The sequence below is a fragment of the Mus caroli genome, unplaced genomic scaffold, assembly GCF_978045245.1.
Source record: "Mus caroli unplaced genomic scaffold, Mus_caroli_1 scaffold_12, whole genome shotgun sequence".
NCBI lineage: Eukaryota > Metazoa > Chordata > Mammalia > Rodentia > Muridae > Mus > Mus caroli.
Window position 1 is genome coordinate 4,348,021 of NW_028227267.1, and position 14,154 is coordinate 4,362,174.

A 14,154-nucleotide genomic window follows, 5' to 3' on the forward strand; every position below is an offset into this window, starting at 1 on the left:
TGTTTACTGTTAATTAGTACACCAGCTGCTCTGCTCTGCAAGTGGGATTTAAGATGGCATACTTAGGCTGCCTGACTGTACCACATTATCACAAACAATCCACTGAAAGATGCAACTTTCTAGGACACAAACATCATCTTAACTGTAGAATAATTTACCAATGTCAAGTGTATGGGTTTCTTTTACAAATGATAACTTTGGTGGGCTTGTGAAGGAAGGCTGAGAAGGGAAGACAAATCTTAGATAGTTTGGATGGAGCTGACTGAATCTGTGGGCACAGTGTTTTATGCACAACTGAGCTCCCCCCCCCAGGTGAGGACGATCTACCTACCAGTTGCTAGCATCTGCAGCTCTCACATAGCAGCTCAGCTTGCTCTTTCCACACCTGTCCTTATGATGGCCTGTCCTGCTCCTTCAGGCACACAAGCCAGTTCCTCAAAAATCTATTAGTACAGACCTGTGTTGTATTAGGCAGTTAGAAACCATAGTGACACTTTAAATGCCTACTGCATTCAAAGTCACAATGACTGCCTGCTACATGTTTCCCTGCCACATTCCCTAGTGACTCCTGGTCTCTGGTAGGCAGAAAGTGCAGAGGTGACATCCTGGCTAAAGCACTGGCCTTTAGTGCAAACTGTGGCTGCTGAGGCATCTAGCCCTCTGGACTGGAAAGCTAGAGTTTCTCAGTCTCTCTGGTATGTAGACAACCATTGTTAAACTACCCAGAACTTTCTGTATAAGCCAATCTAGAGGATCTCTTTTTTGTTATTGTTGTTTGGTTGGTTTTTTGCTTTTTCGAGGCAGAGTTTTGCTGTGTAGCTATAGCTGTCCTGGAACTCACTTTGCAGGCCATGCTGGCCTCAAACTCAGAGAGACCCACCTGCCTCTACCTCTGGAATTAAAGCATGTATCACCACTACCTGGGTAAAATACCTTTTATAATATATAAATATTCTATTGGCTATGTTCCTTTATAGAACCTGCCTAATTACATCACGAGACTTACTTCAATTCTGTGTATGTTAGTCATATAGGTGGATATCACCTGAGGTAAGGCTCAGGTCAGATAAGTCAGCTGGAGGCTAGGGCTGTGACATACAGTGACTACATGTCAACATACAAACATACAATTGCTATGTTAAAATGGCTCGTGCACTCACGCATCCCAAAACTCTTAACTGCTGAGACCAGGCCATGATGCTGCAACCACAGAGCAAGAAAAGTGGAATGAAGAAAAGACTAAATGAGACTGTGGCAGATGGAGGTGACTGTTTCAGATGGAGGTGACTGTTTCAGAGAAGAATGGCGAGATTCTGACGCTCAGGCAGAACAGGAGTGAGAGCCCAGTGGTGGGTTTGCAGCAAGTGACCCCAACTTTACTCCTCTCTGCTGCTCCAGCACAGCTCAACCCCAAGACTAGATTCTAGTGTTAGTAGAAATACAGAAGGGTTTGAGAAAAGTCTGACTGCAGTCAGAGAAGATAGGGGCACTTCAGAACAGTCCAAGCCCACCACAATGCTTCACTTGCTCTCGATATTTATTAAAAAGTCCACGAGAGCCAAGGCCTAGTACTCTCTGAGTACTATGGTACCATTGCTGCCTACAATACTGCCTGACACCTAGGAGGCCCACAGTGGGTGACTGTTGAATGGATAAATGAATGGCACCTGAACCAGGAGAGGAGGAAGAATGGGGAGCTACCTGAGCTGGCCTCCAACTCCCACTGAGATGCCTGTGATATGTGCGTGGCATGGACAGGCATCTCAAGCTCTCATGGGTCCCAGTGAAAAGTCACAAGCAGGTCTCAGAGGCAGGGCAGGAATTGTGATCCACGTGTTGGGGATTAGGTTTGAAGGAGCACATGTAACATAAACATTTAACAAAGAAGGTTAATGTCACCAAACCACAGAAGTAGGTTCACGGTGGTGGAGGTCAGCAGAGACCACCCCAGGCATCCAGGATGGCCTCTCTTCCCACTGGTGTAAGCATGCCTCAGCCTCCTCCTATACCCAGCAGCCATCTTGGCAAGAGGAGTTGGAGATCAGAACTCTCAAAGTGAAAAACAAACGTTTAGATCCTAAGAGCCAAATCTTAAATCAACACTGGCTACATCTACCTCCTGCTGCCCCCAGCAGGGATAGTGGCTGCATACCTAACTTCTACCCAGATTCTTATAAAATAAAGCATATAGTCAGAGTTGCTAATGTGCTTGCTACACAAGTGTGAGGACCTGAGTTCTCATCCCAGCACCCACATGGAAAGCTTAGCCTGACATCCTGGTTAAGCACGTACCTGCAATCCCAACACAAATGCCTACCACCTATCAGTTTTAAAGAACTCACCAAAGTCCTCTCTATAATACTCATATGAATTTTCTGTCCCAGATCTAAACTAATATCCACAGGGTAATGAGTGTGAGCTCAATGCATTGTGAGCAGTGCCAGAACCCCAAACATTATAAGACTGTCACAGTTTCCAATCCATCCCACATACCTCTCATAATTAGGCATTTGAGTAAAGCCTATACATTATTCTATTCTAATTATTTCTCATTCTTAACAGATCTCTGCATCAGTTCTCATTTGCAATTTCACAGTAGGTAACTGCAGACCCAGTAGGAAGGTAGTTAATGATGTTTCCTTGGCTCTTCTGAAATATATATTTATACTCATCTTTAGCAGCATATTGTGAAAATTTTCATAATTAAGAATAAGTAAAGTATGGGAATAAATAGTACATGCCCTAAGAGATGGAGGTCTGTGTAATGTTTTCTGGCAGATATGAGCCAACCCACTAATCTAGCATTCAGCCAATTCACCACACACCTCCTTCTGGGGAGATTGCAGGGTTCTGCTAATGCCGCTTCCTTTAGGCACTAGAGCGTAATGAGCTGTGCGGCTGCATTATTGATACCAACTGCTCTGGGACAGCCTTCCACATACTTGGAACAATACTAATATTGCTTTAGGAAAGTAAAGACAGTGTTAGACACAGTTGGAATAATGGAGAAGGCAATAGTTCCCATGCTACCTCAAGGCACAAAGGGGTTACTTGGAGGAGGTCAGCAGGTATCAGGGGGAACAGAGTAGAGAGAAGAGAGGGAAGAGAGTCAACTAAGAAGACTGTTTACAAGTGCCACAGTGAAATTCAACTCTGCACATGCTAATTGAACATTTTAATTAGAATAAAAACAACAATGAAGTAAGAGAAAAATAATAATAATACCAATGGGTGCCCAATGAGGGTAATGCAGACTACCTTCTTATTGAGATGCACTAGCATGTTCTTGGTGGTTCTTTCACAAAGCTGTTTTTCTCTTAATATTTGATGGATTTTGAAAGGGAAAGATTATTAGTGCGCTTAAGATAGAGGCAGGCAGATTTCAGAGTTTGAGGCCAGCCTGGTCTACAAAGTGAGTTCCAGGACAGCCAGGACTACACAAAGAAACCCTGTCTCGAAAAAAAAAAAAAAAGACAGTACAAGGAAAGAAGTGTTTTGTGTTTCTTTAAGGTGGCCACAGAAGATGGGTTTGAAATCAAGCATCTCTCAATGGTCCATAAAGACTGAACACCCCATGAAGCACCTTGTGCCAGATCAGGGACCTAGTCACTGTGTTTATCCACATGATTGACATGCAATGATTTAGTGCAGAGCTGCCACTTGGACAAGTCAGCAACAGGTTAAAACTGCCCTTCTAATGCAGGCATTTCCCATCTGATATAACCAATGCCATTTCAAATCGTATGTCACTTAGCCAGGACATGAGCCATAGGAACTATAAACAAGGCACAATTGTTTTGTTTTGTTTTTTCTTTCTTTTTAAATTGCTGGTGTGTGTTTGGCATATGGTTCTGGGTGTGTACACCTGTGCATTTGTGTTCATGTGTGTTAATGCTAGGGAACAACCTCAGGTCATTCCTTTAATTTTTTTAAATTTATTGCTTTGTGTGTGTGTGTGTGTGTGTGTGTGTGTGTGTGTGTGTGTGTGTGTGTGTATGAACATGTGCATGGTATGTATGTATGTGGAGGTCAGAGGAAACCTTATAGAGTAACTTCTTTCCTCCTACTCTCTCTCCGCAGGATCAAATTCCACTTACTCTGCTTAGTGTCAAGCACCATTAACCTCCCAACTCTCAGCAGCCCCATCTTAGTTTTGAGGAAGGGTCTCTTACAGTACTGGAGTTCAGCAGGCAGTCGCAGTCTGGCTGGAAGATGAGCCCAGTATCTGCCTTTCCCCACCTTAACAATGTAGGGATTGCAAGGATTTGCCATGGTGTCTGCAGTTTTATGTGTGCTTATCTGTGCATGGCACATGTGTGGGCCTGAGGAGGATGCTGCAGAACACATGTGGAGATCAGAGGACATTTTTGTGGATTCAGTTCTCTCCATCTGCCTCTACAGGAGTTTTGGGAATCACTCTCAAGTAGATAAAGCAGGGAAGCAAATGTTTCACTCCAGGCATCAAGCAGGTCCTGGTCAGTGAGTTTTGTCTTTTGTTTTTTATGTATTTATTATGCATTGATTTTCTTTTGAGTAAAAGAAATTAATGGGGGAGCTCATGGGACTGGAGAAGTATATAACTCACAACTAACATGAAGTTCCTGAAGATAGTCAGATTCACAAGCCTTTCCCTGAATGCAGATACAGGAAAATGGCTTCTGGGATACTCTCCCACCACCAGCCAAGTTACTTGCAAGTCACTCGAAGAACTCCAAGTGTGCAGTGGTCATGAGCTGTCAATCACTCTGGGGCGTCCCTTTGGTGATACAGCAGCATCTGAATCATGTCTGCATTTCTATGTAACTCTTTATCTACATTCCAGTAAGTAGCCTTCATTAATTTGCTAAGTCAGACTCTGGTGGATGCACTGCTCTGCTGTTGGATCCCTATCTGGTGTAAGTAGACATCTTTCACTTCTCCTAGGAAGAGTCATGCAGCAGTACCAGGATTGAACTCAGCTCCTAACTCTTGAAAGGTAAGCACTTGCTGATGGAAGCCTGATATGGCTGTCTCCAGAGAGGCTCTGCCAGTGCCTGACAAATATAGAGGGTAGATTGTCTCAGGCAACCATTGGACTGAGTGCAGAGTCCACAATGGAGGAGTTGGAGAAGGGATGAAGGAACTGAGGCAGTTTGCAGCCCCATGGAGAGAGCAACAATGTCAACCGGCCACCTGTCCTGGAACTCCCAGGAATGGATTACCAACCAAAGAACACACATGGAGGGACCCATGGTGGTGGCTGGCCGCATATGTGGCAGAGGATGGCCTTGTTGGATATCAGTGGGAGAAGAAGCCCTTGAGCCAGAGGGTGTTCGATGCCCCAGTGTAGGGGGATGCCAGGGATGGAAGAGAGAGTAGGTGGGGAAGCATCCTCACAGAAGCAGGAGTTAGGGGGGCAGATAGGTGGTTTTCTAAGGAGAGACCTGGAAAGGGGAAAACATTTGAAATGCAAATAAAGAAAAGAAAAAAGAAAGGTAAGCACTTTATTAACATCTCTCTTGCCCGGTTTTTCCATTTTTAAAAAAAAAAATTGAACATTTTATTTATTTTTGCTTTTATGTGTATGGGTGTTTTCACTGCCTATGTACCTGTGTACTGTATACAGACAGTGCTTACAGGGAGCAGATTAGGGTCTTAGATCCACTGAGACTGGAATTACAGGTAGTTGCAAGCCACCATACGGGTGGTAGGAATCAAAATTTGATCCTCTGGGAGAGTAGCCAGGTTCTCTTTACTACTAAGCCATTCTTGTCTCCTGGGTATTTTGTTTTTCAACAGAAAATGTGCTGCTACAATGCTTATGAAAAGCACTGTTGAGGATACTTCCAATCTCCAACTGCACCAGAGAGCTGAAGTTGTCCCACAGCCCACTCACTCTGCATGGGTCCACCAGGAGAAAGCTGGTCTCCTAGGAGTACTGTCACTCCCAGACTCAGAGGTGAGATAGTCACTTTCTCTTTAATAAGTGTCCAGGGAGGGGCAGGAACAATGGAGCTGCTGGGACAGGATCCTTCCCATCACCATCTGTTCCTAGAACTTGGACTGTTCCACAGCCCTCTGTACATAAGTTCCTCCAGGAGAGAGCTGGTCTCCCAGGAGTGTTCACATTCCCCAGCCAAGAGGTGAGATCTCCACTTTCTCTCTAATAACTGTCTGGAGCAGGGCCAACCAGGAACAAGCAGGACACAGAAACAGTGGAGCAGCTGGAAAAGGATCCTTCACATCACCATCTGCACCAAGAGCTTAGACTGTTCCACAACCCTCTGTACAAAAGTTCTGCCAGGAGAGATCTGGTATTCCAGGAGTGCTGACACAGGTTTACAGGCCCATAGAAGGGACAAACTCCAGCCAGAGACAGCAAGACTAACTAACACGAAAGATAACCAGATGGCAAAAGGCAAGCACAAGTATCTTACCAACAGAAACCAAGGCTACTTGGTTTAGCATCATCAGAACAAAGTTCTCCCAACACAGCAAGTCCTGGATACCCTAAGACACCAGAAAAGCAAGATATGGTTTTAAAATCACATCTCATGAAGCTGATAGAGGATATTAAGAAGGAAATAAATAACTCTCTTAAAAAAAATACAGAAGAACACAGGTAAACAAGTAGAAGCTCTTAAAGAGGATAAACAAAAATCACTTAAAGAATTACAGGAAAACACAAACAAGTGAAAGAATTGAACACAACAATCCAAGATATAAAAATGGAAGTAGAAACAATAAAGAAATCACAAAGGGAGACAACTCTGGAGATAGAAAACCTAGGAAAGAAATAAGGAGTCATAGATAAAAGCATCATCAGCAGAATATAAGAGATATAAAAGAGAATCTCAGTTGTAGAAGATACCATGGAAAAGATGGACACAACAGTCAAAGAAAAGGCAAAAGGCAAAACCCTCCTAACCCCCAAAATCCAGGAAAACCAAGACAGAATGAGAAGAGCAAGCCTAAGGATAATAGGTATAGAAGAGAGGGAAGATTCCCATCTAAAAGGGCAAGTAAATCAAATTATTGAAGAAAACTGCCCTAACCTAAAGAAAGAGATGCCCATGAACATACAAGATGCCTACAGAACTCCAAATAGACTGGACCAGAAAAGAAATTCCTCTCATCACATAATAATCAAAACACCAAATGCATACCACAAAGAAAGAATATTAAGAGCAGTAAGGAGAAAATGTCAAATAACATATAAGGCAGACCTATCAGAATCACACCAGACTTCTCACCAGAGACTATGAAAGCCAGAAGATTCTGAGCAGATATCATAAAGACTCTAAAACAACCCACAAGTGCCAGCACAGGCTACTATACTCAGCAAAACTCTCAGTTACCACAGATGGAGAGATCAAGATATTCTATGACAAAACCAAATTTACACCATATCTTTCCACAAATCCAGCCCTACAACGGATAATAGATGGAAAACTACAGTACAAGGAGGGAAAGTACACCCTAGAAAAAGCAGGAAAGGAATGTTCTTACAACAAACAAACAAGCAAAAAAAAAAAAAAGATAACCACATAAACATAATTCCACCTCTAACAACAAAAATAAAAAAAAAAAAATAACAGGAAGCAACAATCACTTTTCCATAATATCTCTTAATATCAATGGACTCAATTTCCCAATAAAAAGACAGACTAACAGATTGAATACGAACACAGGACCCAGCATTTTTGCTGCATACAGGAAATGCATGTCAGTGACAAAGACAGACATTAGCTCAGAGTAAAAGGCTGGAAAACAATTCTCCAAGGAAATGGTCCCAAGAAACAAGCTGGAGTAGCCATTCTAATATCAAATAAAATTCACTTTCAAACTGAAGTTGTAAAAAAAGATAATGAAAGACAATTCATACTCGTCAAAGGAAAGATCTACCAAGAACTCTCAATTCTGAATATCTATGCTCCAAATGTAAGGGCAGCCACATTCATAAAAGAAACTTTACTAAAGCACAAAGCACACATTGAACCTCACACAATAATAGTGGGAGACTTCAACACACCACTTTCACCAATGGACAGATCATGGAAACAGAAACTAAACAGGGACACAGTGAAACTAACAGAAGTTATGAAACAAATAGATTAAACAGATATATATAGAGAACATTTTATCCTAAAACAAAAGAATATACCTTCTTCTCAGCACCTCATGGTACCTGTTTCAAAATTGACCATATAATTGGTCACAAACTAGGCAACAAACAGAAACAAGAAGAATGAAATAATCCCATCCTATCAGATCATCACAGACTAAGGCTGGTCTTCAATAACGACATAAACAATAGAAAGCCCACATACATACACATGAAAGTGGAACAACGCTCTACTCAATGAAACGTGGTCAATGAAGAAATAAAGAAAGAAATTAAAGGTTTTTTAGAGACTAATAAAAATAAAGCCACAACATACCCAAACTTATGGGACACAATGAAAGCATTCCTAAGAAGAAAACTCATAGCACTGAGTGCCTTCAAAAAGAAACTAGAGAGAGCACACACTAGCAGCTTTACAGCACACCTATAAGCTCTAGAACACAAGGAAGCAAATACAACTAAGAGGAGTAGAGAGCAGGAAATAATCAAACTCAGGGCTGAAATCAACCAAGTTGAAACAAAAAACTATACAAAGAATAAACAAAACCAGGAGCTGGTTCTTCAAGAAAATCAAGAAGATAGGTAGACCCTTAGCCAGACTAACCAGAGGGCACAGAGACAGTATCCAAATCAAGAAAATCAGGAATGAAAAGGGAGATACAACAATGTAAACTGAGGAAATTTTAAAAACCATCAGATCCTACTAAAATCTGGATGAAATGGACAATTTTCTGAACAGATACCAGGTACCAAAATTAAATCAGGATCAGATCTATTGATCTAAACAGTCCCATAACCCCTAAAGAAATAGAAACAGGCATTATTAGTCTCCCAACCAAACAACAACAACAATAACAGGACCAGATGGGTTTAGTGCAGAGTTCTATCAGGCCTTCAAAGAAGACTTAAGACCAATACTCTTCAAACTATTCCACAAAAAGAGCCCCAGAAGGAATACTACCCATTCATTCTATGAAGCCACAAGAACGCTGATACCAATCCACACAAAGACCCAATGATGAAAGAGTACTTCAGACCAATTTCTTTTATGAATATCAATGCAAAAACACTCAATAAATTTCTGAAAAAAACTGAATGCAAAAACAGAAAACTGATCATCCATCATGATCAAGTAGGCTCCATTCCAGTGATGCATGGATGGTTCAATATATGGATATCCATCAATGTAACCCACTATTTAAATAAACTCAAAAGAAACACCACATGAACCTTATATTAGAAGCTGAAAAGCATTTGACAAAATTGAACATCTCATGTTAAAAGTCTTGAAAAGATCACAAATTCCAGGCCCATACCTAAACATAGTAAAAGCAATGTAAAGCCAACCAGTAGCCAACATCAAACTAAATAGAGAAACTTGAAGCAATCTCACTAAAATCAGGGACTAGACAAGGCTGCCTTCTCTCTCCCTATCTATTCAATATAGTACTCAAAGTCCTAGCCAGAGCAATTAGACAACAAAAGGAGGTCAAAGGGATACAAATTGAAAACGAAAAAGTCAAAAAAACTGCTATTTGCAGATGATATAATAATTATACATAAGTGACCCCCAAAAGTCCACCAGAGAACACCTTCAGCTGATAAACAACTTCAGCAAAGTGGCTGGATATAAAATTAATTCAAATAAATTATTGACCTCCTCTACACAAAGGATAAAAAGGATGAGAATGAAATTAGGGAAACAATACCCTTCACTATAGTCATGAATAATATAAAATACCTTGCTGTGACTCTTACTAAGCAAGTGAAAGATATGTACGATAAGAACTTCAAGTCTCTGAAGAAAAAAATGAAGGAGATCTCAGAAGATGGAAAAATCTCCCATGCTAATGCATTGGCAAGATTAATATAGTAAAAAGGGCCATCTGGCTGAAAGCAATTTATAGATTTAATGCTATCTTCATCAAAATTCCAACTCAATTCTTCATAGAGTTAGAAAGAGCAATTTTCAAATTCATTTGGAATAATAAAACACCCAGGATAGTGAAAACTATTCTCAAATAAATAAAATAACTTCTGGCAGAATCACGATTTCTGACCTCAAGTTTACTACAGAGCAATTGTGATAAAAACCACATGGTATTGGTACAGTGACAGGCAGGTAGATCAATGGAATAGAATTGAAGGCCCAGAAATGAACCCACACACCTATGGTCACTTGATATTTGACAAAGGAGCTAAAACAGTTGAATGGGAAAAAAGACTACATTTTCAACAAATGGTGCTGGTTCAACTGGAGGTCAGCAGGTAGAAGAATACAAATGGATTTATTCTTATCTCCTTCTACAAAGCTCAAATCCAAGTGGATCAAGGATCTCCACCTAAAACCAGAGACACTGAACCATATAGAGAAGAAAGCAGGGAAGAGCCTCAAACATATGGGCACAGGGGGAAACTTCCTGAACAGAATACCAATGGCCTATGCTTTAAGATCAACAACTGACAAATGGGGCCTCATAAAATTGCAAGAGGCAAAGGATACTGTGAATAGGACAAAACAGCAACCAACAGATTGGAAAAAGATCTTTACAAACCCTACATATGATAAAGGGCTAATATACAATATATACAAAGAACTCAATAAGTTAGACTCCAGAGAACCAAATAACCCTATTAAAACATGGGGTACAGAGATAACAAAGAACTCTCAACTGAGGAATACAAAATGGCTGAGAAGCATCTAAAGAAATGTTCAACATCCTTACTTAGCAGGGAAATGCTAATCAGAACAACCCTGAGACCCCCACCTCACACCAGTCAGAATGGCTAAGATCAAAAACAGCAGATGCTGTCAAGGATGTGGAGAAAGAGGAACACTCCTCCATTGCTGGTGGTGTTGCAAGCTGGAAATCAGTCTAGTGGTTCCTCAGAAAATGGGACATAGTATTACCTGAGCACCCAGCTATACCACTCCTGAGTATATAATAGCGCATATACCCAGACGACTTTCCAACATATAACAAGTGCACATGCTCTACTATTTTCATAGCAGCCTTATTTGTAATAGCTGGAAAAAAACCCAGATGTCATTCAACAGAGGAATGGCTATAAAAAATGTGGTACATTTATACAATGTGGTACTACTCAGCTATTAAAAACAACGAATTTATGAAATTCTTAGGCAAATGGTTGGAACTAGAAAATATTCTGAGTGAGGTAACCCAATCACAAAAGAACACATTGTGGTATGCACTCACTGATAAGTGGATAGTAGCCCAGAAGTTCAGAATACCCAAGATGCAATTCACAGACCACATGAAGCTCAAAAAGAAGGAAGACCAAAGTGTAAATAGTTCAGTCCTTCTTAGAAGTGGGAACAAAATACCCATGGGAGGAGATACACAGTGTGGAGCAGAGACTGATGGAAAGGCCATCCAGAGACACTTCCCCACCTGGGGATCCATCCCATATACAGTTACCAAACCCAGACACTATTATGGATGCCAACAAGTGCTTGCTGACAGGAGCTTGATATAGCTGTCACCTGAGAGGCTCTACCAGTGCCTGACAAATTCAGAGGTAGATGGTCTCAGACAACGATTGTACTGAGGATCTAGAGAAAGGACTCAAGGAGCTGAAGAGGTTTGCAGCCCCATAGGAGGAACAACAATATGAACCAGCCAGTATCCCCAGAGCACCCAGGGACTAAACTACCAACCAATAAGTACACATGGAGTGACCAATGGCTCCAGCCGAACATGTAGCAGAGGATGGCCTTGTTGATCATCAATGGGAGAAGAGGCCCTTGGTCTCATGAACACTCGATGCCCTAGTGTAGGGGAATGCCAGGACCAGGAAGCCAGAGTAGGTGGGTTGGTAAACAGGTGGAGGGAGGGGGATAGAGGGTTTTCGGAGGGGATACCAGGAAAGAGGATAACTTTTGAAATGTAAACAAAGAAACTATCTAATAACAATATTTTAAAAAGAGTCTTTAAAAGTAGAGTTCATCAAATGAGGATTGGTTTTCCCATTTTTGCTTTAAAACATCAGGACCAGATTAAGGCATTATTGCTTCCTGTAAAGGGAAGACTGGCTTTGGGAGGATGGGAAGAATGCTAGCTAGGACTTTAATTCAACACAAAATGAATGAATAAATAAATAAATAAATAAATAAATAAATAAATAAATAAATCTTTTAACAAGAAAAAAAAAGTAGCAAAGAGAAGAAATGGAAAGGAAAGCAAAGGAAAGCAAAGCAAAGCACTGCCTTATTGAAGGTCACTTAGGTCAGTAATTTTAGATATAATTCTTATGCCATAGATCCACAGACCACTCAAGATGTAAAGTCTTCAAAAATGCATGCTTACAACTAAAGAATTTCTGACATAATCATATGGAAGTAAAGCAAATCCTTCAAAAACTTGTATTTGACTTTTGAAGTTACACTGTAGATTTTTGACCCCAATATTCTCCAAAGTTGGTAAATACTTCTTCAAACCCCTCCTTGAAGTCCACAGAGTGCCCCATTTTTCTGGACATGGTCTGAGAGTCTGATGTCTCCAGCTGAACCTGATCTCCAAACACATAAGAATACACCGATGTGTACAGTTGTGTGCGTCTGGGATTTGTTAAAGTGATCTGAGAGAGGCTGGAGCGGGAAGGATATGGAACAGATATGTTTGAGATTTTTTACAGGTATATTTTTATAGCTTAGAACTGAAAATAAATATACAAAATGGTCCTTCTCTAGGTGCTTTGCTAAAGAGAAGAGGGTTTCTATTATTCAGTGTTAAGCAAATTTTTCCCATTCCCATGTTAATCTAATAAAAAAAATGACCCTTTCATATCCAACTATAAACTGGCTAAGAGCTGTGCATCCCAGAATTTAATGCCAAGCTGTATAGTCTCATTAAGGAAGAAACAGCTAAATCTCCTGTATCTTAATCAACTAAAGGTATGTAATGTGCATCAGAGAGTGTGTCATACTGCTGCCTGATCTTATGAAGTCCGGTGGAAAATAACAGGGAAAAAGAAGGTGACCCTTGCTCCCCAACATGGTGCTCAACAGCAATGAGAGCCACAGTTCCAGGTCACCCTGTCCTAACATCAGAAAGCCATTGTATATCAGCCTGGAGTCATAGCTGAGCTCAGCAGTTAAAAGTAATGAGGAGTCTTCCCCCAAAACCAAAAACATGAAGTCCTCAACTTCAAGATGGGTGAGTCAGCACAAGCTCACACCACACAATGAGGACAAGCTCACTCCACAGCCTTGGGGACAAGCTCACATCACAGCCATTGGGACAAGCTCACACCACAGCAATGCTTTCCTTCCCTCTAGAACACCTTTGAAATGCTGTTACTGAAGAAGTCAGAACTGTCTCTTCTTTGAGATTGACTTCTTGCCTCATTCCCTCACAGACACCAAAGTTTAAGGACAGTGGGAAGGACTCAATGACCAGATATAATGACCAAGAATGAGTCCTGTGGTCCTGTGGCCTGCTGTCCCACCCTTGGTACAGGAGAAGCATTTCTGAGTAGCTGCTGAGGGGTATCCACAGCAGTAAGTGGACTACCAAGCTCCAGGAAAGGAAAGTCAGGCAGATCAAAAGCATTGCCAGCCACCACATGCCCAGGCACAAGCTCCAGGGTCCTTAAACTTTGCTCAGGGATACACTAGATACCAAAATATTCTACAGGTCAAAGAAAAACTGGAAAGAAAACTCAAAAGTATTCAGATTTGAGACTTTGCAACAAGGTCATTACACCAGCAGCAGACAGAGAGGTTACACAGACCAGAAAGAAAAAATTGAAAGGCAAATATTACTTTCTTCTCTGAATAAACTTACCTGTTTATCCTAAAGTGCAACAAGATGACTAAGGAAAATCAATATATCTGAGCACTAGGTGCTATACATACAGACCATATGTTAACATAAGCACTGTCTAAGAGCACTTCCTGATTTATAGAAAATAACAATGGATACAAATATGTAGCTATATAATGATTAAACACTTCAGATTTTGACTATTTTCCTTACTATGGGCACGTCTTTCTTACGACAAAAATGAAAAACTTCAGATAGACTATG

General features: G+C 40.9%; 1 protein-coding gene across 2 annotated transcripts in view; it reads right to left on the reverse strand.

The window, feature by feature from the left end:
- The window catches only part of Nek10 (NIMA related kinase 10), a 233,251-nt gene that overhangs the window by 82,079 nt on the left and 137,018 nt on the right, over positions 1–14,154 (reverse strand). The gene's annotated exons all lie outside the window — the stretch shown is intronic.